The sequence below is a fragment of the Pinus tabuliformis genome, chromosome 7, assembly GCF_031772625.1.
Source record: "Pinus tabuliformis cultivar Carrire ecotype Pingquan chromosome 7, CPIR1, whole genome shotgun sequence".
NCBI classification, from domain to species: Eukaryota; Viridiplantae; Streptophyta; class Pinopsida; order Pinales; family Pinaceae; genus Pinus; species Pinus tabuliformis.
Genome location: NC_142293.1, coordinates 2038810188 through 2038830858, shown reverse-complemented (window position 1 = coordinate 2038830858; position 20671 = coordinate 2038810188). Strand labels below are relative to the sequence as shown.

General features: G+C 41.3%; 1 pseudogene; it reads left to right on the top strand.

Moving 5' to 3' along the window:
- The first annotated feature begins 18569 nt into the window (after positions 1-18569).
- LOC149256700 (protein NUCLEAR FUSION DEFECTIVE 4-like) lies at positions 18570-20363 on the top strand (annotated as a pseudogene).
- Positions 20364-20671: the final 308 nt, after the last annotated feature.

The window sequence follows — 20671 nt, the reverse complement described above, 5'->3', positions numbered from 1 at the left end:
CCAATGCTTGATAAGGGCATCGGTTTTGCACATATACAACGGTGTTTGCAGCTTTGGACCATAGAAACTTCGGAAGTCTTTGATCATGGAGCATGGCACAGACAACTTCCACAGTCGTACGGTTCTTCCTTTCCACCACACCATTTTGTTCAGGAGTATATGGTGTAGTAGTCTCCCTTTAATGCCAACCTCTTTACAAAAGTCATGAAACTCGTTAGATTCATATTCAGTCCCATTATCAGTCCTTGAGATCTTGTTCATCTTCTTGGTTTGATTCTTGATCAAAGTTTGAGATGTGTCACAAGACATGACACCTAGCGGACTTCCTCTGACCTGATATAATGAATCAACTCGAAACCCAAGAGTGAAGGCATCTTTAATATTGTTTTTCCATGCACGTACCTTGCCATCGCTGAAAGCCACCTTGTAGCCTTTGTCTTCCATAGCCAAAATGGACACTAGGTTCTTTTTGAGGTCAGGTACATATAATACATCCTGTAAGTGGATCGTATTACCTTGATTCAATTTAAGAGAGACATTGCCTACACCTTTCACGGGATATTTCATATTATCTCCAAGGACAATTTCTAGGTTAGTTTCTTTCTCTATCAGATTATGGAGAACTTCTTTGTAACCAGTGAAGTGCCTTGAGGCACCACTATCAATAAGCCAAATTCCCAGTGAGTCCAAAGGAGCAGAGGTAGATAGAGCCGCTGGTAGATAATATTCATCGTGCTTATTGTCAACAATGTTAGATTCATACCTAGAATTTCTAGCCTTCTTGAATGGTTGTCCTCTTCCTTGATTTCCAACACTCCTTTTACCTCTGCTATTAGATTTTCCATTCCTTTGATTGCCATGAGAGGGATTTTGATCATCGTCCCGGTGTGAGTCCCTTCTATGAGGGCATTCTCTTGTATAGTGACCTGCTTTATCGCAAATGTAACATCATCCTTTTCTTCCACCCTTAGGTCCAACCTTTCTTTTTTACTTAGTCCCGGAATTATTTCTTTTCTTAGCATGAATAGAAAAGGCAGCAGGAGGACCTTTAGGCATGGGCAATTCTTGCTCTTCTATCCTTGTTTCTTCTTGAATGCATCTTGCCATTAATTCCTCGAAACCAGGAATTACGTTAGTGTTGAGAAGAGTAGTCCTGAACACGTACCATTTGGATGGTAATCCTCCAAGAGTCGTGAGTGTCATTTCCCGATCAGTGATAATCTCCCCAATAGATAGGAGATCGTTCTTGATCTTGGTGATTCTTAAGAAGTATGCTTGCATATTCTCATCTTTGCCCTTCATAATTTCCTTCAGCTTATTTCTAAGAAACAAGACTTGATTTGCATCATTAACTTTAAATAAACTCACCAGTCTATCGTAGATTTCCTTGGAGGTGTTCAGGTCGGAGATGTAGGCCACCAAGCGCTTGTCGATAGAGTCCCGGATGATCTTCTTTGTTTTGACTTCACAGATTTTCCATTTGTTCCTAGCAGCAGTGGGTGCATTTGATGGAGGCTCAACAATATTGCCTCTCACATGGTCCAACACTTCTTGATCTTCTAAGTTTAGATCGAGATACATCTTCCATCCGTGATAGTCAGTCTTCTCACGGAGCTTGTCTTCGGCAGGGAAGAGTGTTGAGGACCCCATAGTTCTTTTAGGATAGCCTTGCCAATCTTCTCTTCGGTGATTGCGCTTGCTCTTGCTCGGGCTTTGTCTTCAACTTAGCTCTGATACCATGTTAAGTTATGGTATGTTCTATGCTTAGAGCAGTTTACTTCTTTTTATTATTATTATCCACATATTAGCAATCACATGTACATTAAGTAAAGTGTAGGTAGAACATTAAACGATCGACAGAAAACAAGCCAAGACAAGAGACACAAGATGTGGCAGCTAGCCAGGGACAAACCCCAATATGGGGAAACCCTTTGATCAAATCTTCTTTTATCTTCAATAATTCAGCAGAGAGAAATAGTACATAAATCTGATTTACATTAGCAGTAGCAAACCCTAGATTAGCGCTCAACTAGGGTAGACAATATCTTGCAAACCGACCGTCGGATCGACTTGATTCCTTCACCAAAAAATGCGGCCTTCTGAGGAGAGTCAGTTCCACCTACAACGCAGTTCTGAGAGAGAGAAAGATGGTCAACGCTGGTCAAACTTCCGATCTGCAGTTGCAGCCCTAAATCTGCGTCCTTCCTTCCACACGTGTGAGAGAAGAGTCCCTTTCTGCGCAGTAGGAGAAGAGCCTCTTTTCTGCGCAGGAGAGAGAGAGAGATGTGATGAGAGAGTGTGTCCAAATGAGGAAAAGACCTCCTGTATTTATATACAAATGTTGATGATTGAATAGATGCGACTGTTGGGCTTCTGAGCCTACATGAGTTGCTGGTTGGCTTGATAATTATTCCATAATCAAAATAAATTCATATCTCCATAAATATTTATCGGAATAGGATGATCTTTAGATCAATCCTACACCTCTCAACGAGAGGAATCTAATAAAAATATTATCAGCCATGAATAAGATGACCTACATAAAGTTTGGCCCTAGTTTCCAATTTTAACAGTATCTTATCAACCAAAAGGAAAACAATCCCAACCCCACAAAACAAAGAAAGTGGAAAGAATATTAATCGTGTGGGAAGTATTGCAAAAAATCTCATCACCTTACTACTAAAAATACCACCACATGTAGTACTAAAGTCGCCACACAATTGCCGTACAGCCTCATCACTCCATGGAACTCTTCAAAAAAATTCCAAGTTCTCCTCCCAAATTTAAAGACTCACCATTACCCATATCTTTGAAGAGTAGTGAACCCAAAAATGCCGAACCAAGGCACCGACATTCCTGCAGGTGGGTCATGATCCATTAAAAATTAACTATGAAGTGATGTACCGTCAAGAACCCTAACATCAAGAATGAACTTCCATCCTTTCGAAAGAAATTCAATGTATTTTGTTTAACCAACCAATAAAATGTTTAAATAAAGTTATTGTATTTTTTTTTTAATCTTTCATACACTTATAAATTTCAAATTGGCGTGGAAGTACGTTAACCAATGAGTTTTATATATAACTCTTTTCACTAAATCATGTATTCGATCTGCAGTTAGATTTTTTAAATAAATTTTAAAATCTAAATTTATATACGGAAATAGAAGAATTTTAAAATCAGTATTTTCTTTTTTTTTTTAGACAAAGTTCGGGTGCTATATATTGATCTGAAAAAAAGAGAAGGCTGTTCGCCATACATATAGTGCTTCGTGAGCATTCTGGATCCAAGGAATTACAAAAAGGTTCTCTTCCTTGATCCTTGTTCTAGTATTCCTGCCTCTGAGGCTTCTTAAACTACTGTAAATCCGGACAAACTGCAGACACCAAAATTTACAACTACATAACATAATTAATCTATCTCTATGTGACTGATCTTCCTTGCAGTGGACGCTTCTGGGTTAGGATCTGGCTCATTCTGTTTAGCGCTAGAAGAGGATGGAGCATCTTTGAATTTTTTGTCCATCATGAATTTGAGGACAGTGATCGATTCTTCAGCATGACTACATCTATTGGCCAGGCTGCTAAATTGCTCATGTAAGGAGCTGACTCTGTGAAGGAATAGATTTATCTCAGCCCGATATTTCTCATTAAGAATTCGGTATTGGTCTTCCAGTCTTGCCTCCAGACTTCGCACTTGATCCTCCAAGGCCCGCTGTTGAGCACGCAGTTCCTCAAATTCAGCCTGTAGATCTCTACAGTGAAAGCAGTCTTCCGGGCGGTCCATTAACGCTGGATGGTTCTTGCCTGCTCTATTCACTTCTTTAACACAGGAACTCAGGTCTCTTTGCTTATTGCAAGCTACTTCCACAGCGCGCGCAGGGCTGCTGTGATTTTGTTGGCTCCCACGAACTGTCTGAAGATAGGCGGATGCGGATTTGCTCGTCTGCTCGTGGACACAGGCGTTCTCAATGTGTTGGAGGTTCATGTAGCCCCATCTATATATAGAAACTGTCCTCAGGCTAGAGGAGCGGGAAAGAGCCCATTTACATCTCCCAAAGCTCCCGTTCATGGTCAAAGACTTATCTTGAATTGCACAAGTGGTCTGCCTACGAGGACGATTTTCACCTGCGTTTCGCTTGATTCCCATACTCTGAGCAGATCTCCCAATCTTATTTCTGATCAAAATCTTGCCTACCATACCTGTTCTGCCAACTGAATTGATTGGTTGTCGGCTGTCATAGATTCTATTATCCACGGTACCCCTGCTGTTGACTAGATGTGGAATATTCATGGTAACGGTTGTAAGGAGGAATTATTGTTACAGCACAGAATACCTTTGGAGTGCTCGCATGCCCTGTTGGCGCACTTGTCAGCCTCCTTGTTCAGTCCACGGAGGATGTGATAAAAGATGACTTCTTCCATTGAGGCGCGAAGGATCTGGTTCCTGTAGTTTATCTGCTGTAGAAGGATGTTCGGCGTGCTCAGCCTCTGCGCCATGAGTCTAATGATAATTGCTGAGTCCCCGAACACTATAGCCTTCCTTATCCCTAACTTAATCAGCTGAGTGAGGCCCTGGTACAAAGCTAACCCTTCTGCCCTGTTGTTGGACATCTCCCCCAGTCCCCATTCGAACTGAAGTATTCTTTCGCCGTTAGCATTGCAGATGAGACCCCCTGCACCAGCTTGGCCCGGATTTAGTTTAGAAGCGCCATCAAAGAATAAGTAAAACTTATTACAGTTTCTCAACCAGCTTGCAAATTCCGCTTCCTTTAACCTCAGCTTCCAAGCCCTGTTTGTTTCTTTACTTTGAGTCTTTCCTTGGCTTAAATCCTGTGCGCTAGTTATGTTCTCTTGGACATAACTGACCAGGTTCCTCTCTTCCATGCTGTAATTAGTAATATCTATCTTACCTTTGGTGTGGACTGTGATTGTCTCCACCGCTAAGTACTGTGCCTTGTGACACATAGCTCTGATGTTAAAGCCTTTCTCCTGGAACACCCTTCTATTTCGTGCCAACCAGATGCTCCATAGGAGGGTTAGGGGAATGGCATTCCATATCCTTTGCGTCAATTTACTACCTTTCTCTTTCCATGGACAATTCTTTCTCCATTTGTGAATTGTGTCTGCAATGGTTGCCTGAGGCTCCCATGGAGCATCCCCAATTGAGGCCATCTTTCTCCAGCATTCATCAGCAACCGGGCAATCTATAAACAAGTGTTGAATAGTTTCCTCTGACCTGCAGCAATTCGGACATCTGGATGGTCCCATTATACCTCTTTTCTTTAAATTCTCTGCTGTTAGTGTTTTCCCTTTCAGGAGCAGCCAAATGAAGAATTTGACTTTGGGGGGTGCTTCTGCTCTCCAAACAAGTTTCCATTGATTCCATATATCCTGTGGGAAGGTGCTGTCACAAAGATGTTGGTGCCCTGCTTTGGCCGTGTATTGAGTTCCTGTTGGGTCCCAACGATAACCATCTTGCTTGCCTTTCTGAATCGGAGCTTTGCTGTGAAGGAGGTTCTTTAAGGCAGCAAGACTGGTTTCTAGCTCCCTGGGGTATTCCGGAAAGTTCCAACCTATCCATGCTTGGGAATGGTTGTCCCATTGTGATATTTGAGCTAAATACCATATTCCTTTTCCATTTAGCCAGTTTATGGCAGGGGTTGCCTCCACTTTTGAATCAATAGGATGCTGTCCTAGAATTCTGTCTGTGGAGAAATTGATGCTGCTCCCCCCTCCTGGGACTTTTGAGATATTTTGAGACATGAAGGGTATGGCTTTCTTGCAGAGTTGCCAAATTTTTGTGCTATCTCTGTTGGGAATATTGGTTTCCAGAAGTTGTTGCCTTGAGCTGTTCAAGTATTTTGCCTCTAAAACCTTCTTCCACCATGCTGCAGGTCCTGTGATCATTCTCCATATTATTTTAGCTCCAAGAGCTAAATTCAACAATTTTGGAGATCTTATTCCTAACCCTCCCTTTTCCTGAGACTGGATGACATTCTTCCAGCTGACAAGGTTGAATTTTCTTTTTTCCGTTTTCCCTCCTTGCCAAAGAAAATGTCTGAGAGCTCTTTCCATTTTAAGGTGGAAAACGGCAGGAGCTTGGCATAAAGAAAAACGACAAATGGGAAGAGAGGCCAAACCTGATTTGAGAAGTACAAGCCGTCCTGCTGGGTTCAACCACATGGTGCCCCATTGTTGGATTTTTCTCTTTATTTTGTCAAGGATTTCATTCCATGTGTCAGCTTTCAGCGGTCCCATACTTACTGGCATCCCTAGATAGGTGAAATGGCTCCAGACAAGTTTGTAGGAGACTTCTAATATACTTGCAATGCTATGGATGGTGTGAGTTGAAGTATTCCAACCATATATGCAACTTTTTTGCTGATTGATCTTCCCCCCTGAGTATTCCATGAATTGATCTAAGATCTTTTTAAAGCGTCTTGCTATAGTGGTGGACGCTCCTCCTATTAGAAGGGTATCGTCCGCAAATTGGGAGTGGTTGATGTTCTTTGTTCCTTGCTCAAAATTGATGCCTGTGATTAGACCTATTCTCCTATTGAAGTCCAAGATTTGGCTAAGGGACTCGGCCATGAGAATAAACAAGTAAGGAGACAAGGGACAGCCTTGCCTAAGGCCTCTAGAGGATTGGAAGGCAGCACACGACCTCCCATTGATCAGAGGAGAGATCCAGGGTTCCGATATACAGGCTTTAATCATTGTGATGAAGGAGGAGTCAAAACCCATTTTGTGAAGGACAGCAAATAGAAAGGAATGCCTTACCCTGTCAAAGGCATTGGCAAGGTCCAGCTTTAGAACAAACCCTTTCTCCTTTCTGCTTATGCTTGAGTGGATAGCCTCTTGCACAAGAAGGATAGAGTCAGAGATGTGCCTATTGGGAAGGAAGCCTCCTTGGTTTTCTGAGATCAGAGATTGAAGATGGGGCTTGAGCCTAGATGACAGAATTTTTGTGATTATTTTGTATGCTGAGTTACATAGAGATATTGGCCGAAATCTAGAAAAGGTGGAAGGTCTATTCTCTTTTGGGATTAGGGCTAGATAGGTAGAGTTGGTGAATCCCCCCATTTTGCCTTTCTTTAAAACCCAGCGTATCATCTTGATGAGATCCTTTTTGATCAGCTGCCAATGCTCTCTGTAAAAGCTGATTGGAAACCCATCAGGTCCTGGAGCTTTATCTGGGTGAAGACTCCAGATCGCTTTTTGGATTTCTTCTTCTTCTACTTCTTTCTTGAGGTTGCTGTTCATTTCTTGTGTGACTCCTTTGGGCAGATGCTGTAACAAACTTGAGTAGTCCTCCTCTCCTTTATCCTCAGTCAGAAGGTTTTTGAAGTGATTGGTGGCTGCTTCCTTTATGGTTTCCTGAGTATTGTAGTTGTACCCTTCACTATCCTTAATTGTGCTCACTGTGTTTCTAGCCTTTCGAACCGTAGCCTGCTTATGAAAGTAAGAAGTATTTTTGTCTCCCTCCTGGAGCCAGAGCTGTCTTGACTTCAATCTCCATTTGGTTTCTTCGTCGTTTGTAGTTTGTCTCAGCTGAGAGTATAGTTTTATTTCACTCTCTTTGGCTTGCTGGGTCAGCCCAAAGGCTTCAATGTTTCGCTGCACTTCCTCCAGCTCTTGCTTAAGTTTCTTTTTGCTCAACTCAGGCTCTTGGTAGTTGTTCTTTGCCCAATTTTTTAGAGCCTGTCTTACTCTTTTTAATTTTGTTTCCCAGATATAAGTTGGGGAGCCTTCCACATGTTGTATCCAAGCCTGCCGCACCACGTCGTTTGCTGCAGAGATACGATTCCATATGGAACAATATTTGAAGGGGAGAGGTCCTAGCTGACATTGACTATGCAAAGTGAGCGTTATTGGATAATGGTCAGAGGCGGAGACATTAAGAATATTTGACTGGCCTGTAGTGAAGGTGGACAGATACGCTATGCTTATGAGGAACCTGTCAAGGCGTTCCATGATATTGCCGACTCCTATTCTTCTGTTGCTCCAGGTATATCTTCGATTCTTGGGCCTGATATCTACAAGGTCTTGCTCCTCCATTATACTCTCAAGTCGATTTCTGAAAGGATCTGGGTTGAAATGTCCCCCTCTTTTCTCGTTTGCATGCAATACCAAATTTAAATCCCCTGCAATAATGAGATTGTTGTCCCGCTCATCTTCTATACTAGCCTCCAAAGTGTTCCAGCATACTTCTTTCTCTCTATACTGATTCAGAGCGTATATATTGTAGATTACTACCGCTGCTCCACCTGTCTTACTTTCTAGATTAGCACGGATCCAGTTCTGGTGTATTCTGGTGGAGTTACAATTCCATTTATTACTGTCCCACATTGTTAGAATGCCGCCTGAGGCTCCTCTTGCTTCGCTTGCACATCCACTGTAACGCTTTTGCTGGTTGAGGACTCTATTAATTTCTGATTGATCTTGCTTTGTTTCTTGGATAAGAACGATTTCGGGGTTTTCACTTTGGGTTAAATCCTTGAGGGCTGCTATCTTGGAGGGGTGCCCTAATCCCCTGCTGTTCCAGGATAGTATTTTCATCATGATTTACTGGTTACGTGGAGAGGTGCTCGCCTCTCTTTGCCCTTGTTGTTGTTTTCTTTATCCGAGTGCCCAAGAATAAAGGATTCTATAGGAGTCTGAGAGCCCATTGCAATGTCTTTCTGGGTACTTTCTTCTCTCTGTTGTTTGGCCGATTTTCTGCCAGGCCCATGTTTCTTTGGAACATCGCTGGGCGCCCCATGATCCTTTGATGAACTTCTGGTAATCCTGGTGGAGGGGGAGTCAGGGGGGGTGGGAAATGAGAGGGGGAGAGGGGTGGAGTGGAGGGTCAGAGGAGGGGAAATCAGGCACTGATTCTTCCTCAGAGAGGGAAGCGAAGGGATTAGAGGATGGAGGGATGGGAGGATCGGTAATCCGAGGAGGAGAAGAAGGTTGATGAAGGGGGGGCTGCTGGGAGGAGGAAGAGGGATGTTGAAGGGAAGAGGGTTGGAGGGGAGGGTGCTGATGGGAAGGACCAGGGGCTTCAGAGTCCGAAGGCTTGAGGGGAAGGGATGATTTTTTTCTTTTAACAGTTTCCCATTGCCCATCTTGCTCTTCTGGTTCAACATTAACTATTTTAGGACATCTATTTGCAAAGTGACCATATTCGTGACATACCTTGCATTTGAAGGGTATTTGCTCGTAATCCAGCTGCTGAATATGGCACCAGTCATCTACTTTCAGTTTGATTGCTTCCGGCAGTCCTCGGCCCAGATCAACCTCAACGCAAATCCGCGCACAAGCCTGCATGTTTTCTTTGGGTTCACTGCGGTCTATGTATTTTCCAACCGCGTTCCCTATTGCTTTCACAGAGTCATCCCCCCAGCAGTGAAGTGGGAGGTGAGGTAGTCTAACCCAGACTGGAACCGCACTTGGAATATCTAGTTCAGGATCGAAATCCGGGGTCCATTTGTTGAGATAGAGGCCCCTGGAATCCATAAAGTAAGGCCCGTTTCTGAATATAAGATCTTTATCCTCTTTGGTTTCAAAATGAAAGGTAAAATATCCTCTACCACAGAATCTGATGGATATTTTGCCCTGGATCTTGTCCGACCAATTTCTTTCGACCCATCTTTGCACTGTCTTGGGTGATGGCCATAGTCCTGTAAATTGCCCGATTAACCCTTTCTCTGCTAGGGAAATGGCTGCCATGCGTGGAATGGTCGGAGGCAGAAGAACTTCCTGTAAAACATCCAGCTTCTTCACAAACTTTGTTGCTGTTGGTCTAGGTCTTGACGGAGGGAGAGATTTCACCAGGTTTGAGAAAGCTCGTTGCAGCTCCGGATCCCCACTAGGCGGATCCGGAGGATCCATGATTCAGATCGCTTAGTCGCAGGCAGGCTCAGGCGCGGGCTTCAGACGCGCGCGCAACAACAGTTTTTTAAAATCAATATTTTCAATAATAGTATAACAGTGATAATATATAGTGAAACATGTATTGAATTTGTTTTTAGATTAAAAAGAAAAAAGAAAATTAAATCTAAATTTATATATAGAAATAAAAGTAGTTTCAGACTTGAGTGTTATGTAAATGGTAAATATTAATGTTTTTTTATTTTGTTGGTTAGATAAGAATAAAGGGATATTTGATGGACAAGTTAAGAAAATAGTGAATTAATATTGACTTAGTATATGGTGATTAATAATATTGAGTACTAAGCAATAATCTTTTCAAAGTGATATTCAATGGAGAGAATGGAAAAGCAGTGAGCCAATGATTAGCTTACTTCATGGTGCTTAATATTCCCACTCAACAAATATTAAGCACTATATAGTAAGACATTCATTGGCTCACTACTTTTCCATCCTCTCTATTGGTTATCACTTTATTCTCATCCAATAATCAAAATGTAAAAAGCAATAAGAAAATCATTAATTTACTGCATGGTGATTAATATTTACAAATAAATAATACAAATTAAATAAAATAGACATCCCATTACTACCATTCTATCCCACTTGGGAAAGAAATGTATTACGACCGGTGTAACTAGCTTAAAAAAAATGGTTAAACAAATCAGTTTTGTCTTTGCTAATCTTTTTAATAAAATGTTTAAACAAATATGCTCAATCATTTTAATCCTTTTATAGTCCATAAATATAAATAGGAAATCGACAAGAAAGTACGTGAATATATCAACAAAATTCAACAATATCAAAGTAGAAAAATAAAAGTGTTTTTGTCCTGACGTTATCAAACTCCATCTATGTGTCACACATCTAGCATACCAAATTCAAGTGCTCTCAGGTGTCACTCATCTCGCATACCCAATACAAATTTTCTAATTATTATTGAAGTCGATGCATAAGAGTATTTTGGCGATCCAAACATCCTTACAATTGGGTTTCCACTCCATGTGTTAACCTTATCCCATTGGAGAAGCGAAAAATATTTCCCTCTGAGTGGTGGTTTCTTTACTATTTGAATAGAAGCCAGTGGAGATTCCAAGTCACATGTCCACATGGACTCCCAACAAATCTTCTTCGAACAAATCCTAAATGTTGAAGAACTTATTGACATCAACATCACCGCGGAAAAAGAATTGGCAGGCAGGAATGGAGTTTCAAAACAACAAGTAGTTGAACAGGAAAATGGGCAGGAACAATATGCAAACTTATTATCGGAGGAACTTGTTCAGTTTCGTAATGGAAAAAACCAGAACCGAAGCCAATTAAGGCCCAAGATGATCTCTAGAAATTAATATTGGGGGTTGACGATTTTTGGGACAATGTTGTTAGGCTAAAAAAGTGAAACCTGGTGGGGCGATGGGAGTTTTCCGCAAATGAAACAATGGGCACAAAGAAGTTGGTTTTATCTCTTAGGTTACAGGCCAAAAGTCAGCGCCCTTGTAAACGATAGGTTTGGTTTCCATTTCTTGTCAGAGGAGGATGCAAACAAAATTTTGGAACTGCCATGGGTTAAGGGTCGTGGCTTCTTAATCTTGCAGAAATGGAACATTAGCTTTGATCCTGTTTTGGAACACCCAAAAAGAAAAACTTCCTGGGCAAAATTACCTGGCCTTCCATTGCAACTCTTGTCAAAGAAGACTATCTCAGTGACTCAAGTAAGATTGGTAAAGTCTATTATGTTCATGAGGGTTGTATTAGATTTCTTGGCAAAAGGGTAGCCTAGTTCTTGTTGGAAGTTGATATTTCAGATGGCCTTCCCCAAGCTATGGATATTTTCTGGGGCACTTTTTGAATTAGACAAAAGATCGATTTCTGGGGCATTCCTTTCAGATGTATTGGATGCAAAAATACTGGGCATCTAGTGGCCTCCTGTCCTCTTCAAATGAAGGAAGGTAGTAATGTGTCAGACTGGCAGTCTACTAGAGATAATAGATTTCACTGTAGACAGAGTAATTCGGTGGGGTCTAATGGGTACTCCAACTCACCGTTCCCTCAAGTTGTATCTCCCCACACAGCGCCCATCCAACAAACCCTACTCCCAAAGTCGTCCCAATAGAAAAATGGATGTTTGGTTTCTGCAGGGAAGGGATAAAATCAACTTTGAGAAGGGAAATCTCCTAAGTTATCACCCCCCCCCCCCCCCCCCGCCCCAACACATCGCCCATCCAACAAACCCTACTCACCGTTCCCTCAAGTTGTATCTCCCCACACATCGACCATCCAACAAACCCTACTCACCGTTCCCTCAAGTTGGGTACTCCAACTCACCGTTCCCTCAAGTTGTATCTCCCCACACATCGCCCATCCAACAAACCCTACTCCCAAAGTCATCCAATAGAAAAATGGATGTTTGGTTTCTGCAGGGAAGGGATAAAATCAACTTTGAGAAGGGAAATCTCCTAAGTTATCGCCCCCCCGCCCCCAGCATGGTTATCGCCCCCCCCCCCCCCCCCCCCCCCCAGCATGGTTATCCCCCCCCCCAGCATGATTGTGCAAATAGGTCACTTGGGAAAGTATCTCTACTTTCCCCAATTCAATTAAGGCCTAATCTAACAACCGATACATCTCCTCTCTCTGTGGACGTTGATCTGGAATGCATCACTGGAGCCTCTATAATGAGCCTAGAACCCCTGTCAATTAAGAGGACATTTTTTTAGGACAAAAGTAAAAAAGAAACCCCAAGCACATGGGATTAAAAATCCTCCTAGCAGAAGGAATAAGGAGACTAAGTACACAAAGGTCTCACTATGTGGAGATGTGGGGGTTGAGTTGAATGATTGCTTCTCTGAGACTTTGGAGGAGACTTTATATCATCCCTTTGTTCCATGGCCTATCTCGTAGGGACACTCTATTGGGGGTAACAAATTTAGTCGAGACCTTAGAGCAAAGTTCTATAGATCATCCTCTTTATGATGAAAATAATTTCCTTGAACATCAGGGGATTGGGATCTCCCCAAACTTCTAGATCCCTTCTTTACTGTATATAGTTAAAGACTCTAGATCTTATCCTTCTACAGGAGACTATGATTTCAAAGGATAGGATGTTTGAAATTCTGTTGAAAATGTGTCCTCAATGGATCTCTTGTGCCAATAACGCTACAGGGAATTATGGAGGATTGGTAGCTTTTTGGAATCCAAAAAATAGCTCCTTCAAAGCATATAAATCAGAGGCTGGCATAATTTTAACTGGATATGTTCTAGGGATGAGTCATAGGATCAAAATCCTTAACATATACGGACCCTACTCTAACAAGAAATCATTTTGGGAAAAAATCAACAGAAGTGGCCTCCTAGACCTTGAACATTTGATTATTGTCGGGGACCTGAACCTCATTATGGATGCCACTGAATGCTGGGGACAAAAAGCGAGGTTGGATCCCCTTGCTGGGTACTTCAAGGAACTATTCAACCAAAAATTACTTGAGGACATTGATCCTCATCCGCTTTGTCCTTCATGGAGGAATGGGAGCTCTGGTGCTGAAGGGATCGCTAAAAGGACTGATCGATTCTTAGTCCACTTGTCCTTGACCATGCATATGGAAGACTTGGAAGCCTCATCCTTCTGTTTTGAAGTCTTTGATCACCATGTTATTTCGATACAATGGAGGGACACTGAGAATCGAAAATCCTTGCCTTTTAAATTTAATCACAAATGGATTGAAGAACAAGATTTTAAGGACTTAGTTTCTCAGTCCGGGAATCTTCCTACAAGTCCTTAATACATATTGAAAATTGATTCTTTCAAATATAAACTAAAGAGACTTAAAGGTAAAGCTCGGGTTTGGATTAGAAAATGCAAGGCGGCCCATTTAAAGGAACTGTTGAAGATTGAACAAGATCTGGCTTCTTTTATGGATCCAACAATTCCTGATTTCTTTTTTGAACATCGAAAAAAATTAGTTTTGGAGCTCGTGGAAAAGAAGAACAAGATCCTCAAATCCTAAGAGGATGAATGGCGCCTTAAGAGCAAGGTAGACCGGATCAAAGGAGGGGACCAAAACACGAGATTTTTCAATAGAACAACAACTAAACATAAGGCTGCAAACACAATCTAGCAAATCAAGGACGCTGAAGGAATAAATCTCTCCTCTTTTAAGGGCATTCAACAAGAGGCTTATAATTAATTCAATCTGTAATTCAAAGAATAAGAGGAGGGCCATATCTTAGAAAAAGTCGAAATGGCAAACTTATATGAAAGATGTGTCAACGAGGAGGAAATTAGATTTATTGTTGATTGTGTTATATTATTTCCATGACTAGCCCACGTAGTTAACTTGGGGGGGGTGGGGGTGGGGGGGGGGTGCAGAGCCCCCCTTCGTTGCATCGATTGCGCAGCGGGGGGTTTGAGGGGGGTGGGTAGCCCCCCTCTATGGGGTCCGGGGCAGCACCCTGGGAATTTTTTTTTTGGACCCTATATTACGTTGGGCGGACCTACTTATGGTTTTATGCATGGTTTTTCTCACATGGTTTTGGACGCGATGGTTTTTGGTCCATGGTATTGGATGCTTCGGCATGTATAAATATGCATTGTAACATTGAAAAGAACATAATGAAAAATCAATCTAGTAGTCTCGTTTTTGGGATCAAAGGGAAAATCTCTGTGTATATGTGTTTTATGTATTATGCTCTTGCATTATTTATTTTTTGTGTTTTAGAATTCATATGCAGGTAATTTCTGTACAGGGTTAAAACCTACACTTATGGACTACCCTGTTTCAGAAGAGGAGCTCATCCAAACGATGAAAGAAACAATGAAGTATCATAGCCTAGGGCCTGATGGTTGGCCTGATGAATTATATATCTCTTTTTTTTATATCATGGGGCCTGAGCTACTGCAAGTAGTAGTGAAGAGCACGATTTTAAGGACTTAGTTTCTCAGTCCTGGAATCTTCCTACAAGTCATGAATACATAATGAAACTGGATTCTTTCAGTTGTAAATTAAATAGACTTAAAAGTAAATCTCGGGTTTGGATTGGAAAATGCAAGGCAACCAATTTAAAGGAACTGTTGAAGATTGGACAGGATCTGGCTTCTCTTATGGATCCAACAATTCTTGATTTCTTTTCTGAACATCAGAAAAAATTAGTTCTGGAGCTCGTGGAAAAGAAGAACAAGATCCTCAAATCCCAAGAGGATGAATGGTGCCTTAAGAGCAGGGTAGACTGGATCAAAGGAGGGGACCAAAACACGAGATTTTTCCACAGAACAACATCTAAACATAAGGCTGCAAACACAATTTGGAAAATTAGGGATGCTGAAGGAAGAAATCTCTCCTCTCTTAAGGACATTCAACAAGAGGCTTATAACTACTTCAAACTGCAATTTAAAGAACAAGAGGAGGACCATATCTTAGAAAAATTCGAAATAACAAACTTATATCCAAGATGTGTCAACGAGGAGGAAATCAGACTTATGGACTACCCTGTTTCAGAAGAGGAGCTCATCCAAACGATGAAAGAAACAACCAAGGATCGTAGCCTAGGGCCTGATGGTTGGCCTGTTGAATTATATATCTCTTTTTTTGATATCATGGGGCCTGAGCTACTACAAGTGGTAGAAGAATCTTGTACTTCCGGATATATATCAGGTGCTATAAACGCTACCTTCTTTGCTTTAATTCCAAAGAAATCAAACTCTTGTTGCTTTTCAGACTTTAGACCTATTTATCTATGCAACTCTGTATACAAATTGATTTCTAAAATTATAGCTAACCGAGTTAAAAAAATCCTTTCTCCATATATATGTCTGGAGTAATTTGGTTTTCTTCCTAACAGAAAAATTCAAGATGTTGTTACAATTGCCCAAGAGTGCATACACTCGATCAAATCAAACAAGAAAAAAACATGCCTCATGAAAATAGATCTTCTACGGGCATATGATCGAATAGATTGGGAATTCCTGTGACTGATTCTTCATAAAATTGGGTTTCCCTTCTGACATGTGAGATGGATAATGGCTTGTGTGACATTGGCATCAATGGTAGTTTTAATCAATGGGTTCCCTACAAATTTCTTTAAAATATATAGGGGTTTGAGACAAGGATGTGCTCTCTCCCCATTACTCTTTATCTTGGTAATGGAATTGTTTAGCAGAAGTGTAAGTGCAACTAAATTGAGGGGTAATATCTCTAGATGTAGGGCCTCTTCCACTATCTCAACTACTCACTTACTTTTTGTGGATGATGTCCTTGGTTTTGGAGCTGCTAAGCTTTCTGAATGGGAAACTTTACATCAAATTTTAACTCAATTCAGAAGGGCCTCTGGACTTGTTATTAATAAATATAAGAATGAGCTTATCGTTGATGGGGTGAAGTAGTGGCCTGCCAACAAATTGCAACCCTATTTGGGATTAAAACTATTTCTCTATCCTCTGGTTTCAAATATTTGGGTTGTTTCCTCAAGCCTAGAAACTATAGGATTTTGGACTGGGAGTGGTTGGTTATTAAAATCCAGAAGAAGTTGTCTCAATGGGATCATAGGTGGCTAACCCTTGGAGGAAGGGTCATCATGATAAAATCAATCCTTCAAGGCATCTTCGTGTTTTGGATGCACCTTTTTCTTATGCCTTCGACAATAATCAACATAATTAATGCTATTATTGCCAAGTTTTTGTGGTCTAGAACAAGAAATTATAGAAAAATTAATTTGGTCAAGCTGGATTCAATCACTTGCCCTTTAGATGTTGGTGGGTGGGGTATGAGGGATATGAAACATTTCAATTTGTCTCTTCTCACTCGTAATCTTTGGAGGGTTTTTAATGAGCAGGGTATTTGGAGTCAGATCATCCTCGATAAATACCTCCTGCAACAAAGTTTGGAAGAATGGGTTGTTGTGGGAGCCCCATTCAAGTGGAGGAAATCATATATTTGGAGCAGCTTGATGGCTACTAGATCTTGGTTTTGTGGAAACCTCAGGTGGCTTGTAGGTAACGGTGACAAGATCCTTATTGGACTAGATGCTATTAAAGGCATGTTTGGTGATCATACTCTATCCCCACAAATCATCCTCTCCCTTCATCGTATGGGTATTCGCCATCTTGGTGATCTTAAGCATCGGTTCCCTAATCAACTTCCCTCCTCTGCTTGGCCTCATTCTTGGGATTTGGGTCTCAACGTGGCTTTTGAAGTCAAATGGGAGTCCTATAGGCTGAAACTCATCGAGGCAGGGATTGTGCTATTTGAGAGGTCTGATTCTCTTGTCTAGGGTGGACGTGTCGCTGATGGAAATCTTACTACTAGTGAAATGTATTCATACATCTGGTTCCCCTTGTTCCTGCCCTAACGACGAGTGGATTGTGGCTATGTGGAGATGGGAAGCTCCCTTGAAGATCAAGTGCTTTTCTTGGTTGGCTCTTTTCAATCGCATTCTGACTTGGGATAATTTGATGAAAAGGGGCTATAACGGGTTGGGCCGATGCCATTTTTGTTGCTCTTCTTTTGAGGATATCACACATCTGTTTCTAGGATGCCCACATGCCAAGTCTATCTAGGATCAAGTGGCAGTTTTGCTAAAAATCAAGGTTGATAGGATTTGGTCTTCCATCTTGGATTTCCTATTATACTAGAAATTGGAACAAAGGCCATTCCATGCTCTGCCCTTATATGTTTTTTGGGGTATCTGGTGTTCCAGAAATGCCTCTATTTTTTAGAATGTTTTCTATGATTGCCAATCTACTAGTGTTAAAATTGTCGGCCATTTTTCAGAAATTGGTCCGTGGTTCCCCTCATCTCCACGACGCTCTGTTCTATTCATGGATTTGGGTGATCATTTTCCTTTGGGCTTCTTCGATGGGGCCTCTGCTGATGGTTCATGTGGATGCGGGGCTCTTATCCGTCTCTTCCCTAGTAGGGAATATCATTTCTTCTGGAATGGTGGCAAAGGAACTAACAATCGGGCTGAGATAGTGGCATTGTGGGGAATTCTCCAGAATGCGGTGTGGCTTGCCATTGATTCCTTTAGGATCGTTGGAGACTCTAAGGTGGTCATAGATTGGCTGCAGAGGCGAAACCCCCTGGAGGTTCCTTCACTTCACCATTGGATGGTCAACATCAAGGCTCTTCGTTCCTCCTTCTCTGATATCTCCTTCATGCATGTGTACAGAGAGCAAAACTTGGTCGCTGATGTTCTATCTAAGAGAGGGATCACTCTCTGTCCTGGTTTTATGTTTTTTGAGCTCCGAGTTGATGGAATTGTACAGGAAGTTGGCTCCTTCGCTTTTTAATCCTCTGTTTTGTTTCTTTTGGGGATTCCTTTGTTTCTTAGTCTGGTCTATCTTTTCTCCTCTATCTTGGCCTTCTCTATCTTTTTCTAGTGTTGCCAATGTTGGTTCTTAGTGATTTCCTCTTTACTTCTTTGGTCTGGTGTTGGTCTGATTCAATGATTTGCCTACTTCTCTTTGGTTTCTGTCGTCTATAAAGCCATATGTAATTTCTCATTTGATTAATGAAGAATGAAAGTTGTTTTCATTTGAAAAAAAAGAGATTAAATACAACGAGGTTTTGTGCATTGTGCACCCACCACAAACTGTTGGGATTTCTGGTAGTCCTGATTCGATTCTTAGTGCAAAAGTGATTCTTGTTAGTTGCACTAGTGAAGATGATGCAAGGAAAGGATGTGTTTGATTTGGCTAAAAGAGTAGCCAAGGGAAGATGGTTTGTAGTGTTTGTGTCCTTCCTTATTATGTCATGTTTTGGTGGCACCTACATATTTGGGGTCTACTCAGAAGTAATCAAAACAACCATGGGCTATGACCAGAGCACTCTGGATAACTTGGGATTTTTCAAGGATCTAGGTGTTAATCTTGGGATTGTTTCAGGTCTCGTCAATGAAGTCTGCCCTGCATGGGCTGTTGTTGGAATTGGAGCCATCATGAATATTGGTGGGTATTCATTGGTATGGTTAACGAATTTCCAAGACCAGGTTAAGGCAGATGTATGTGTATATGATCGTTGGAGCTAATTCTTAGACATTTTCCAACATAGGACCTATGGTTACCTGTGTCAAGAGTTTTCTGCAGAGCCGAGGAGTTGTCTTGGGGATTATGAAAGGATTTGTAGGTCTGAGTGGAGCAATGTTTACTCAGATATATCATGCAGTTTATGGAAATAGTGCCAGTGGATCTGCTGGTGTGATTTTGTTGCTCCCCTCGTTGCCCAGTGCAGTTTCTCTGATTGTTATGTTTATAGTTCGTCCCACAAAGCAGACTATAGAAAAGAATGAGTTGAAGTGATTTTACCATTTTATCTACATAACATTGGGATTGGCGGGGTTTCTCATGGTTCTCATTGAATGTCTCAAAGAATTTTTCCATTGCAGGCTATAGAATCGTGGTTGCAATTATCGTGATTTTCCTTTCACTTCCTCTCGTGATGATTGCTAAGGCAGAGATGGACAAAAAGAAGCAGCAACAGATTTCCACCCAGAGCTCAACCGTAGAAATTGAAGTAGCAGATTATGCCAAAATCACGACGCGTACAAAAGAAAATGAAGAGAAGAAAACCCAAACCCAACATTACCCCAAGGAAGAAGAGTTGTTGAGAAGCACAGAATATAGTGATAATCATAATAGAAAAGTGAGATCTTGCCTTGGATCCCGTATTGTGAAATTGTTCAAAGACCCCAAGAGAGGAGACGATTTTACAATTCCTCAAGCTTTAGTGAGCATCGATATGCTGATCATGTTTGTAGCCGCTACTTGCGGGATTGGATCAACTCTGACCGCCATTGATAATATGGGACAGATTGGGAAAGCTCTTGGTTACACTCACCAGAATATAAGCACCTTTGTTTCTCTTATTAGCATATGGAATTGTCTAGGCCGCGTTGTTGCTGGATTTTTATCGGAAATTCTTCTCCACAAGTATGGATTTCCCAGGCCGCTGATGATGACAATAGTTTTATTTATTGCTTGCATTGGGCATCTTTTCATAGCATTCGCTCTTCCTGGTTCTTTGTACGTTGCATCCATCATAATTGGACTTTGTTTTGGAGCTCAATGGCCTCTTTTTTCGTGTCAGAGCTTTTTGGTCTCAAGTATTATGCTACTCTCCATAATCTTGGAGCAGTGGCAAGTCCCTTGGGAGCTTATATTCTGTCTGTGAGAGTTGCGGGATACTTGTACGACCGAGAAGCAGGAAGGCAGTGTGTTGCTCTCCATAATTGTAAAGAGATTACTTGCATTGGACAATAATGCTTTCAGCTTTCGTTTATCATTATGACGCTCGTGATTTTTTTTGGAGCTTTGCTGGCATTCGTGTTTTGAGAACAAGGAAATTCTACAAAACTGATATATATGCCAAGTTTCGTGAACCAGAAAACTCAACGCCATTCTAATTCGATAATCAGAGGAATGTACAGATGACCAATGTTGAAATCCAAAGAGCGACAATATAGCTTGTTAGGGGTAATTGTGGATGAACACTTTTACCATGATTAAGAATTTTAATTCGAGATTTCTTGTCAATGAAGTGAAACTTAGAGGTTGTTCAACAGAAGTTGCTTTGCATTGATTCACATTCATAATTAATGTTAATGCTCATGAGAATAACCATAATGCACCATGTCCATTGAAGAAAATGGCTTTGGTGTTTGAGTGTCAGTTTCATCCGATGGAACTGCAATGGTCTTTGACCTGTATGCATTTGGATAATCGAATGAACATATGTCATTTAATTAATATTAAAAACCTAACCTAATCTTGA